The sequence below is a fragment of the Perca fluviatilis genome, chromosome 7 (assembly GCF_010015445.1).
Source record: "Perca fluviatilis chromosome 7, GENO_Pfluv_1.0, whole genome shotgun sequence".
NCBI lineage: Eukaryota > Metazoa > Chordata > Actinopteri > Perciformes > Percidae > Perca > Perca fluviatilis.
In genome coordinates, this window is record NC_053118.1 from 25,121,937 (window position 1) to 25,133,349 (window position 11,413).

Sequence of the window (11,413 nt, forward strand, 5' to 3'; positions counted from 1 at the left end):
GGAAGAGAGTCCTGGATGATTGAAGGATAAATAAAGGATAGCAGATGTGCATGGGAAGGAGAAACCTCAAGCATGGGAAAACTGATAAAATGTCGGAGGACATTTTTTATCTCATCACCAAGAGATCTTGTGTTGTGATCGCTGCCCTTAAGCATCTTGTTATGAGAGCAACATTAGTTTTGCTGCCCTACGGTCAGGAAGCTCATGTCTCACTTTGACTTGTTGCTTTTCACATTTTGACCTTGAATATGCACTATAGGATATGTGTTTGGATCTGGAGGTTATGTATCATTACTTCAGACTCAGTTGTCCACATTGGAGTTTAAGTTCCAGTTAGGCATGAGGTGAGAAAATTTATTTGCTTTCTAAACTTAAATAAGCATCAAATGCTATGTTTGAGTTATTCATGAACCCATGGAAAGAAACCTTCAGGCTGACAGCCGAACACAATGACGAAGAGCCCATTCATTCTTACTAAAGATTACATTTGTAATTATTAGCAAACGATACTCAAACTCAAGTACACTATTTTCAGCGATGAACTCGGTGCTCTACTGAGACACCAATTTGGTGCATGTGGGAGTGGTTCAAAATAACTTTTAGTGCCCATGTCCATTGTAATAAAGGAACATGTCACCCAGTACAACGGTGTGGCTCACTATTTTACTTTAATAGTTTTGTACAAGAATTGAGTTCTATGGCACTGAGGAACAAACTATGCCAGTATTAACAAAACACTGTACAGTTATACTAGAGAAATTTCAAAACATATGTGAAATAAATGCACAAGATTTCTGACAATAAAGAAAATGCATACATATTCTTTGCAATTAAATAAATCAATAATGTTGTATCTATTGTTTTCATGTTTTACAGATGTCCACAAATAAAATGCCAGATTTTTTTTTTGTATCAAAACTGAAGCTGCAGCCGATGGCAATGCACAAGATGTATTTGATTATTGAGAGACATACAGTAGTTACTGTGTATTGATTATTGACTCACCCCAGTGGCAAGCAAATCAATTTAGCTTTTCTGAGTCTTAGTCGAAGAGATCTGTCACAAAGATGGATGTAAAACCTGCAACTTATGTTTTTTGAGCTTTTACATACTTACTGTTATTCCAGTTCTCTGATATCTGCTCAAACACTAATGAAAACGGTTGCTACTTGTTTTCAGTGTCGCCCTGTCAAGTACTTTGTTTTGTTAGAAGTTCCCCTGACATGCCATCACTTACAGCTGTCCTTGACTATATCTTTTATTTTACTAAAGACCTAAATGTTCCAAATGCATGCAATACCAAATGGAGGAGACAAAAACAACAACAAACTATTTCTTGAAAATCCCAGAGTCCTTTTGCCCTTTCCGGTCCATGTGCTCAATTTCCAACAACTTCCCCCTCTTCACTCCCACCAAAACCACCTCCTCTCCATCCTTTTCCACTCTGAAGAAAGACAGGAGAGAGGGAAGATGATGTGTGACAGATGCCATATTTCGACTTTCTGTCAGGGAGATTAATATTGACACAGTGTGTTTCTTACCAGGGGCTTGTTGACTGTGTGTGTTGGGCTTTGATTTCATTATCCTCTGCTCAGCCACTTTTTTCTTAAGAATCAGACAATAACAGATGTGGCGACTGAAATAGAGACACTGATATTGGAGGGGCTGAGTGAATAAGTCATATTGCCGGGTGGGTCGGCCATCAGTCCTGTTTGCTGTGGAAGTGAGAACCCCCCAAGGATACCCAGAGACCCTTCAACTGTATCAACCCCTTCAGTAGCATGTCTTTGAAGCTGCTGTACATAGTGTTGGCACACATATGTGTATGGAAATATGTAGTTAATTCTAATCTATTTGTACTTTAATTTGTTTCTACTATAGAGTTGTACTTTAATACATTTCAGAGCAAATATTGTACTTTTAACTCCACTTAATTTATTTGACATGTAGTAATGAGGGCTTTAAGACTTTAAAAACCTATTTGATTATAAGATGCATTGTTAATAAATATGTAGCCTGATTCACACTGGATTTTTGAGGTTGATATTGATTGAAAAATTAGATGTATCGCTGCACACAATTACTAAATCATTTTGTGATATACAAGCAGTGAAATTTTTCTAAACATTGATGTTACTTGTGGGAAAATAAACTGGTCAATCTAAAAAGTTGGCATTTAATTGTCCTCACACTTGCAATTGCAAGAGGATTATCAGTTACTGCATTTGTATCAACATACAACAAACCGATTGGTATAAGAAAAAAGCAACGTCTGGAGCCTTTCTGCCTGCATAATGAGCACTTTTACTTTTAATACTTTGAGTACATAATGCACTTTTACTCAAGTATAAGTTTGAATGCAAGACTTTCACTTGTAGTGCTTCTTTTCCTAAAGGATCTGAATATGTCTCCCACCACTGTATGAAAGTATTTCAATTAGTATTTTGGTCATTGTAATATTGTAATATACTTGAGAGTATAAATGTTGACTTTTGTGGTGTTAAAGGTTGTAGATACAATTTTCTGAAATATTAAGACTATCTGAGCAAGAATAATATTGTCAAATATCAAAATATTGCCAAAATCACCATGTTGTTTTTAATACAGCATCTGTCCAGCTCTAGATTGTGAGGGTTACAGTAGGAAACTGGTTGTGCTGAGTGGAGAACCGCTTTCAGGATTTGTTCCTCAGTCAGATCTTCCTAAGTACTCATGTGTTGGATGATCTACGTGCCTCTTAGGGCTGTAGATGGACGTATAGATTTGGCAGAGTGTAATAAAACTTAATTGATTCAAATTTCATTTTTTTGTTGATTTGTGCAATTTACAAGTGGCTTCATGTCTCCGGGCCAAAGCTTGCCAGCCTTCATCTCCAACTTGTAAGCCTCTGAGAACTTTCTGACACTTATTGAAGCATTTCTGAGGTGGATACAAGAGATAGATCCTACAGCTTCCTGATTTAGTAATTTCAAAGCGTGGGGCTTGCTGTTAGTGGGAGAATAAAATCGATAGGCCTCTCTGGAGAGGAGTAGGTATAGCTTGTAGTCCTATGATATGAGAGAGGTTCTGAAACAGGAAACACATGGATGGAGGAGGAAATAGGGAGGAGCAAATCAGCTTCAGCGAATAAACAAATAGAACGCAAAGCAGGAGAGATAATGCAAGAAGGAGACAAGAGACTGATGGGGGAAACAGTTGTCGCCAGAGACTTTTATTGACTTTTTCCCCGCTTCTCTGTCCATGTGACTACCAGATAAATTCACACAGAGAGAGAGAGAGAGAGAGAGAGAGGGAGAGAGAGAGAGAGAGAGAAATGAGAAAATAAATTACTCTGGAAAGATATGACGATAGGCTACACGCGGCTTTAAATCTAAAAGGGAATTCGCGACACACTCGACCAATTTGTCATTGTGCTTTTTGCCTCTTTTCATTTCTTTTTTTGCTACTTTTCCCCCCTATTATTTTTCACCCCCTCAATACCCCGATGCCCCTAATTTAACCCACTTTTCTCATGTAGGCATGTCCAATTCTTCTTCACTCATGTTTTCCAAATCTATTCTTCAGGATCTACACATTGTGGGGCTGTCGTGGTGTTGTCATGTGATCTTTTACTTTCTTTCTTTTCTAACCTACCTGTCATAAAAGGTGTTTCCTCCATTTCCAAGTCTTTATGTTTCTGTTTCTAAATTATGACAAAATCCATTAATCCATCTACATCAGCTCCTCTTCAGTAGGTTTTCCTTCTTCTGTAACTACTATCAGATTTGTGCCTACTCCTCCTCCCCTGCAAACATTGGTCTATCAAAATCTGAGAGAAAGGAGGAAATGAGATGCATCGTAAAAAAAGAATAAGTGCGCCCACGGTAAAGGATGTCTGGAAAATAGGTGGAAGAATGGAATGGAAAAGAGAAAAGAAAGAAAACGCAGACTTAAAGTATACCCCCCTCTCTTTTATTTAATTTAGACGCCAGGCGAAAATCGATCCTGCCATTCGATACGCAATCCGAATCAAGGCGAATTAAGCGGGCGGAAATTAACTCTGAAAATATTTTTGATGGAGTGGCTTGTAGTCTCTCGGCCAAATGGACTGCAAAGTGGAACAAATGACAGGGGCCTAGTGGTGGAGACAGCGCCGCTCCATCTTCCATTAGGCCGTAATGGGATAGGTCCAGCCCCCTAGCTCGACTCGGCTGCATTAATCAAAACAGCCGCTATATGAAGATTTATGGTTCCCCACTCCAGCGAAGCCGGAGCCAGTTCTTGGTGCGTATGTTTGAAGGAGGGGGTCGGGAGTCTCTCTCTCTCTCTCTCTCTCTCTCTCTCTCTCTCTCCATCCTATAGACTTTGCCCCTACCTGTGTGCCTATACACAACATGCGTGTCCGCCTTTACTCTCTCACACACACGCACGCACCTTTAATCCAGAGACTGTGTAATCACATTTTGTCATTTCTTGTAAACAGGCGTGTCTAACCCTGATACTTTTGTTGACTCTAATATACCGGAATAGCCGGTCTATATGCATATGAGCACGGTACTTAATCAAACATTATGTTAAGTAATATGGTGGGAAATTAAAAAAAAGGCTCTAGATGACCTTCACACAACACAAACCCTATTTTAGTCCATTTTCATTAGTTTGATGCCTCATAGACTTAAAATGCCAATCAACTTATCTCCTGATAAAAATCACATGACAACCCTTATTATTAGATCATGTATTTTGATTTGTGTTTTGTAGTCTTTTTGTGTTTTGGGGGGCCGTCCTAAGCAACTTCTCCTCTCTGAATCTCCGAGCTGTATGGTTTGTTGTCACCTCTTACCCATCCAACATAACAAACAGCAGACAAACAAAATGGGCATCCTCTGGCGTTCAGTAGTGAGACTTAAGATTACAGCCTGTATTGCTGCAGCTCCTCTCTCCAAGGCAGCCCATTAGGAGTGCATGGACCGGTGAGCAGGCTGCTGCTGTGACGAGCCAAAGGGACAGACAGGGGGAGATAGTGTGACGGAGAAGAGTGTGGCGGCTCAAGTAGATTGGAGCTGGGATCCATCCAAAAAACTTTAGCCAAGTTTTGATGAGATGAGACAGATCGGACCCACTGCTGAGAGACCCTGTTTGACTTTCTCTCTTTGTGTGTGTGTGTGTGTGTGTGTGTGTGTGTGAACTCTCCCCAATAGATGGATCACACTTCTATCTATTCACACACACAGTTCTCTATTACCTAACTTTCACAGCTCTTTCCTATTTTCCCCTCCCGTAACCCCTGTATCTTGTCAATGTTTTTCACCAATTATTTGGGTCCCCTCTCTTTCTCCTCCATCTAGCTCCCTATCTTATTCCACTTCACTCTATATCCCCCCCCATTCCCCATCCTCTGGCCTCTAACTCTCCCATGCGGATAAGTAAACCAGCATGGAGACGTCTCTATATCCATCTATCTATCTCCTTTCCTTTTGCCCTCCCTCTTTTCCCCTTTTCCTTTCTTCTCCCTCTTTTCCTTGCGAGCAAAGGGGAAGCTCACTGCCAGTTTCAGTCTGCCAAAGGGTTTATTTAAATTAGAAACGCTTCAATCTCCTCACTCCCCCTTACCATTCTCCCTCTTTCCCTTATTCCCTTTCTTACCTCTTTCTCTTGGATAAGGGTGACTTCCACCTTTCCTCGCTGACTGCCTCTAGGGTCCCGTCAATGCCAGGCAACTTTGTTTTGTAGATGGAAGTGGTGGAAAGCGGGGTTGGAAGGAGAGAGGAAACGAGGGAGAGGAAAAGTAGAGGTGGGAGAGTGGGAGTTGGAGAGGGGTCAGGGGAGACCTGTTCATCAGCGTACTTTAGTTCCTTCTTCCTCTCACGGCTCATTCCACCCAGATTAGGACCTGTAAATGGCTTTAGGCTACCTCACCTGGCTTTGGATCTCCCCATCTCACTGGAATACAGGCAAACTATTACCTTTTACTCTCTCATTATCACACACTCAGATCTATCTTGCCCTAAAAGGTCTCTCCCCTCCTGCTTTTATTTATTTTGGATCATTTCTTCCCACACCTGCTCAGTGTTTGTCCCCTAATTATGGCCACATAGTTTCTCCTCCACTGTCTGTGTGACCACGAAGGGTCAGTCATCACAGCTAATCATCTCCTCTGTTAACAGTGACCCATCTCCCCGATAATTCTTCTTTCCTCCCTCCTCATGCTCTACTCCCCCTCATTCCCACCCCTCCTAACCCTCCTCCTCACCCATTAACACACAATTATTTTGGGGGGCCGACACGGGCGGGGGGGAGGAAACGAGGTGTGGAGAACACAGAGAGACTGTCTCTCTAATGGCTGAGTGACACCAGACGAGCTCATAGATCATGGAGATTATTAATACCACTGTTAAACACCCCATTCAAGGGCCGCCTCCATCGCACATGCAGACACACACAACCAAAATGTGCACAGACACATTCTCAGACCCCCATCATATCTCATTCCCAGCACACATCTTCATATGAGCTGTCATTCATGCTTGGTAAATCGGCACCAATTTCATTTGACTCATTTAAACAATGCCGGTTGCTCATTACAGCATGTGGTTGAGGGGTAGAATCAGATTTACAATTACAACTATCATTGGCAGTGTAGGCTATTATTCACAAGGTTGTTTCCTTATGACTCGCCTCCTGCAATATTTCTAATGATGGTAATTCCAGGTTTGATCTGATTATCGTGTATACAGTGAGGTGAGAGATTCTCTGTGACTTGCCGGTAATGACCAGGGAAATGTGGCCTTTATATGGCAGTGGGGGCCCTTCTAGGGAGAGCAAATTGAAAGGCTGTGTGTGTGTGTGTGTGTGTGTGTGTGTGTGTGTGTGTGTGTGTGTGTGTGTGTGTGTGTGTGTGTGTGTGTGTGTGCATGCGTGTGCGTGCGTGTGCGTGCGTGTGCGTGCACGCACATCAATGACCTGTCCGTTTAACCGTTGGGGTTCTGGGGAGATGGCAGGGGGAGCCAGGCGTCCCTGGAGAGCAGGGTCTGGGGAAATCACACTTTCACCAAACAACCTGGAGGCTGCATGGCAGCTGGCAGCAGCCAATACACACACACACACTCCCACTCCCCATATCCTAGTTTATATGCAAAGAGACTCCTAAACACAGTGGATCTGTGATGTGTGGCCTGCGTAAAAATTCAGAATTCAGTGAGAATCACACATCTAGCTCCTATAAACAGCCGGCAACATGATCTGTTAGTCAAATACGTTCGAGAAAGGAATCTCAAAAGAATACAGGATTTCATCCATTATTGACAATATTTATTGCTAGTTTTGTAGAGCACTTTAATGACTTTTTACAACATCCCTAACTTCCAGAATTTGAAGGTTACAGTTGCCAAAACCAGCCAATAACAAAAGAAGTGTCCAGTCAAAGCAGGGGTGTAAAAGCTTACTTTAGTATTCTAGTGGTCCATTAGCCGATCTCAGGTCTCCCTGTGAGCTCTGCTAGTGCCAGCTCATTGATTCCTTAACTAATCACTCTAATTAAAATGCCTTTCATTCATTCAAAAGGTTTACATGGCAGCCTACTACTTGCATTTAAGGATCGTTTGCCACACAAATGTACAGAAATGTCTCTTAACAATTTCAGTGGATTGCCTATTTTTGGCAAATATCTATATTTGTACAGAAGTAGCCTTTTTTCAAAAAGTTACAACAACTCACAATTTAATTAAGCAGGATGATACTGGTTTGAGCAGGTTCAAGACTACAATGCATGGAGTGTATAGCTACCAGGCTGACTGCTCCTTAAAATACTTTGTCACCTGAGGAAATTGGTTTGCTGTTTATGCTGCATATTATAAATCGGTGTCTTTGTCGATGAATGATTCAGGCAGACAGAATTTACACCCTCATTATTTGGAGAAATTAGAATAGTAGAGTCATTAAATAATTAAAAAATACTTGCAAATAATTATACATTGTCTCAAGCTGTCTTATTTTGATGGATGTCTGTTTATGACTCGTTCCGCCTAGAAATTCCTACAACATTTCTTTCCTGATAATATATCAATTTATCAGCAGAGATTTTTATGTTAATTTCCTCCCCCCTTCCCCTAAAATAAAGTGTCTCACTCCCAAATGATCTCGAACTAATTAAGCAAGCGTTAATTAAAAATTCTAGGGAGGATAAACGTAGTAGAGCTGCTATAGAAACGTTGAAGTTAATCAAGCTTTCAAATTATTGATAACATCCTTAGAACAGTGATCGATCGGAAGACATTAAGTGGCAAAATAAAACAGCCACATTCAGATTTGATAGGTGCCCGCGTGTGTGTGAGCGTAAAGCAATGTGCGAAAACAATTAGGTCCATAATACATATTAGTCCGCATGACAAATAGGATATCTTTTGTGTCATTCCAAACTTGTCTGTGTGCACGTGCGAGTCCGTAGCTCGTGCGTGTGAGCGTGTGCACAAGGGTGTGGTGGTGGTGGTGGTGGTGGGGGGGAATCTCTTTATCACACTAACGCCATTAATCAAATATGTGCGTTCAAATTGCATTGTGAACTCCAGAGACCGAGATATTGACGTCTGTTGATATGAATATTTCCCCTCTTTGCACGGCTTTGCGCCTATTTTAAAAGCAGCATGCTTCCCCGTGTGTTTACATGTTTCTCCCCTGCCTGTATGTCTGTTTACGCCGGTGTCAGAGCCTGTGTGGCATGTACTTACAAGGCGCTTCATCATCCCACCAGCGATAGGAGCAATTCACCCATAAAGTGGGTCTTTCGCCCATAAATAATATTCAAGTCGCTCTATTGTTAAGTGAAAAGTTGACTGGTGTTTGATTTTTTTTCTTATTTTTTTTCTTCTTCTTCTTTTCTGCGGCGACCTCGGGTTAGGACTCATACATCACGGGATGACAGCTATAGAAAGGCCCTAAATTAGCAACTAAATCGAATATTGATCAGCTATGTGCGGCCCTGCGAGTCGCGCCTCCTTGCCGTTTTTTTCCAGAGAGAAAGAGAGAGAAGGGGGAGGGAGGGGATGTTTGGTGGAGTGTGTGTGTGTGTGTGTGGGGGTGAAAACGAGAGATAGAGGGGAAGGAGGGGGGCGGTGAAAGGTGCTTCTCTCCCTCCTCATTTTCTCTCTCTGTATGAGTTTAAGTGTTTGTGTGTATTGACCATTGCTTTGGACTCAGAGTTAAAGCATCTGTTTTGAAATTGGATAATTGTTTATATATGCAGTTTTTACATTCATAAGCAAATGAGGCAACAGCATAATGCTTATCTCTGTATCTCTAACGAAGCAGACTTCAGATCAGTTAATTTCACGCTTTAGCTGTCCATCTAGGTTACAACCTTCATATCTGCCCCGTCTTCCTGCAAGCCAAGTATTGCTCCTTATTGTTTACATAAAGTTCAAATGAAGTCCCTCATTACCCATTCGCCTATTGGCTCCTGTTTATGGATCGTTGACTTGTGTTGGCGCTGTTGCATCGACTTCCTCCTTATCCCCGCTGCTGGGACGAGTGGGAGGTCGGCGGCGCGCACATGCTCTCGCAGCGGGGACACGTTTGATGAAACGATCAAGAGGTCTCTCTTTCTCTCTCTCTCTCTCTCTCTCTCTCTCTCTCGCTCTCTCGCTCTCTCCCGGGAAGCGTTGTGTGTCCGGGGCGGCGATGAACCCAGCCAAGGCCGGGGGAATGGGTGGTCAAGGTTGCGCCGGGTCAGTGAGATTAGCCCCGGCGAGCTCTATAACAAAGGGCCGGATCGTCAGGTTCCGCCAAGTCTGGATCAAAGTATCGGCTGTAGGACAAGTGGGGCGTAAAACGGGGATGAGCTGCGGATTACAGCAGGCTAATTGGAAAGGATGCTTTTACTCAATTAATGGGTGCTCAAGTAATGGTCAGGGTGTCTTAGTTGTTGTTTTTTGTTTGTTTTTCGCTTTTGATCAAGATTTTGAATTCAATTGTAGGCTACTTATAGGGCTGGGTCCCTCGGCCATATTACGCAAAAATATTTTGAGTAATTTGTATGTAATGGTGGAAGAAGTACTGAGACCCTTTAGTAAAAGTTGCAATACCACGTTTTTAAAATACTCTTCTTAAGTAGTACAAAAGTATTCTAAGCTTAATGTAGCTACTTGGAGTTTTAAGAAGAAGTACTATCATCTATACGTTTTTTATTTTATTTTACTACATTAGTGGATTACTACTATTTCTAATACAATAACATAAGCAACATTTCATTTTTTGCTGGTGGAGCTAATTTTAACTACTTTATTTGGTTAGAAAATCTGTAACAATGCATTATATGTATGTTTATATTGATAATATGTTATACACCTCCCCAAAAACTGTTTGTATGTAAAAAAGACAGGTCAAAACATTTTTGACACAGCATTACTTTCACAAATTAACTAGATTCCAGTCTATTATACTGGTACAATTGTGTATATATTCCTTTCATCTGTTCTTTTAACTGTAGGTTTTATTTGCATCACAGACAAAATCATCACAAGCTTGGATGTGGTCTAGTATGTCCCTGAGCAATGTCCTATGGTGTTTTCGCTTCGCTGTCCAGGGTGCTGAATTTGCTTGACCCGCAGCAGCACGGCCACACTGTCGGGACATCTGTTCGCTGTCCAAGGTGCTGAAAACATCCCGATCGACACTCTTTGTTTCAGTCAAAGGAAAGCCAACCGAGCTCTCTTTTAATTACTTTGTGGGCCTCCCCAAGCCCAATTTACTTTATTTATCAATTATTTTCCCGAAAACCACAATTTATCCTGACGGGGTAACAATGAACCATGTCGTTCAGCTCGGGGCTTCCCAAGCTTTGTCATATCAACAACCCCCCAAATAAGCACATATTCCCATGTGACAAGTTTGCTATCAAGTTTCAGGGGATTTAGTGACAAGACGTACAGATTATATAATATGTACACTGCATTATTAAGAAAGCAAAACCTCTCATCAAAATCATCATAATTAAGCTTCTGCTGCTGAAGAGCTCCACTGCTTGACAATGTAATTATATTAATATAATAATATATAACTATTGTTAAGCATCCAACTCGAGCTGGAAGACAGAGAGCTGCAGAGATAGTCAGATGAAGTTAAGTTTGTCGGAGAGACAACGCGCGCCCCTCCCTTCTTCACGCGCCTCTCGGGCTACTAGCAGCTCTTCAGAACTCTGCTCGAGGACATTCCGGGAACCATCTGTTTCCGGCAGAGCACCAGGCGCGGGGCATGCAGGAAGCGAGGCTCACAAATTTGCGAGGAAAGGTGGTTGTCTGCCAATGCGCTTGTTGTGAAATATCGCCCTCCCCCTCCGCTCGAATTCCTATCTGTCGTGTCATACCTAACAACAGGAAAAATTAAGTATACTTTGTAAATATATATAACTGATGAAGTGACTGGGAAACTGGTTGTGGTA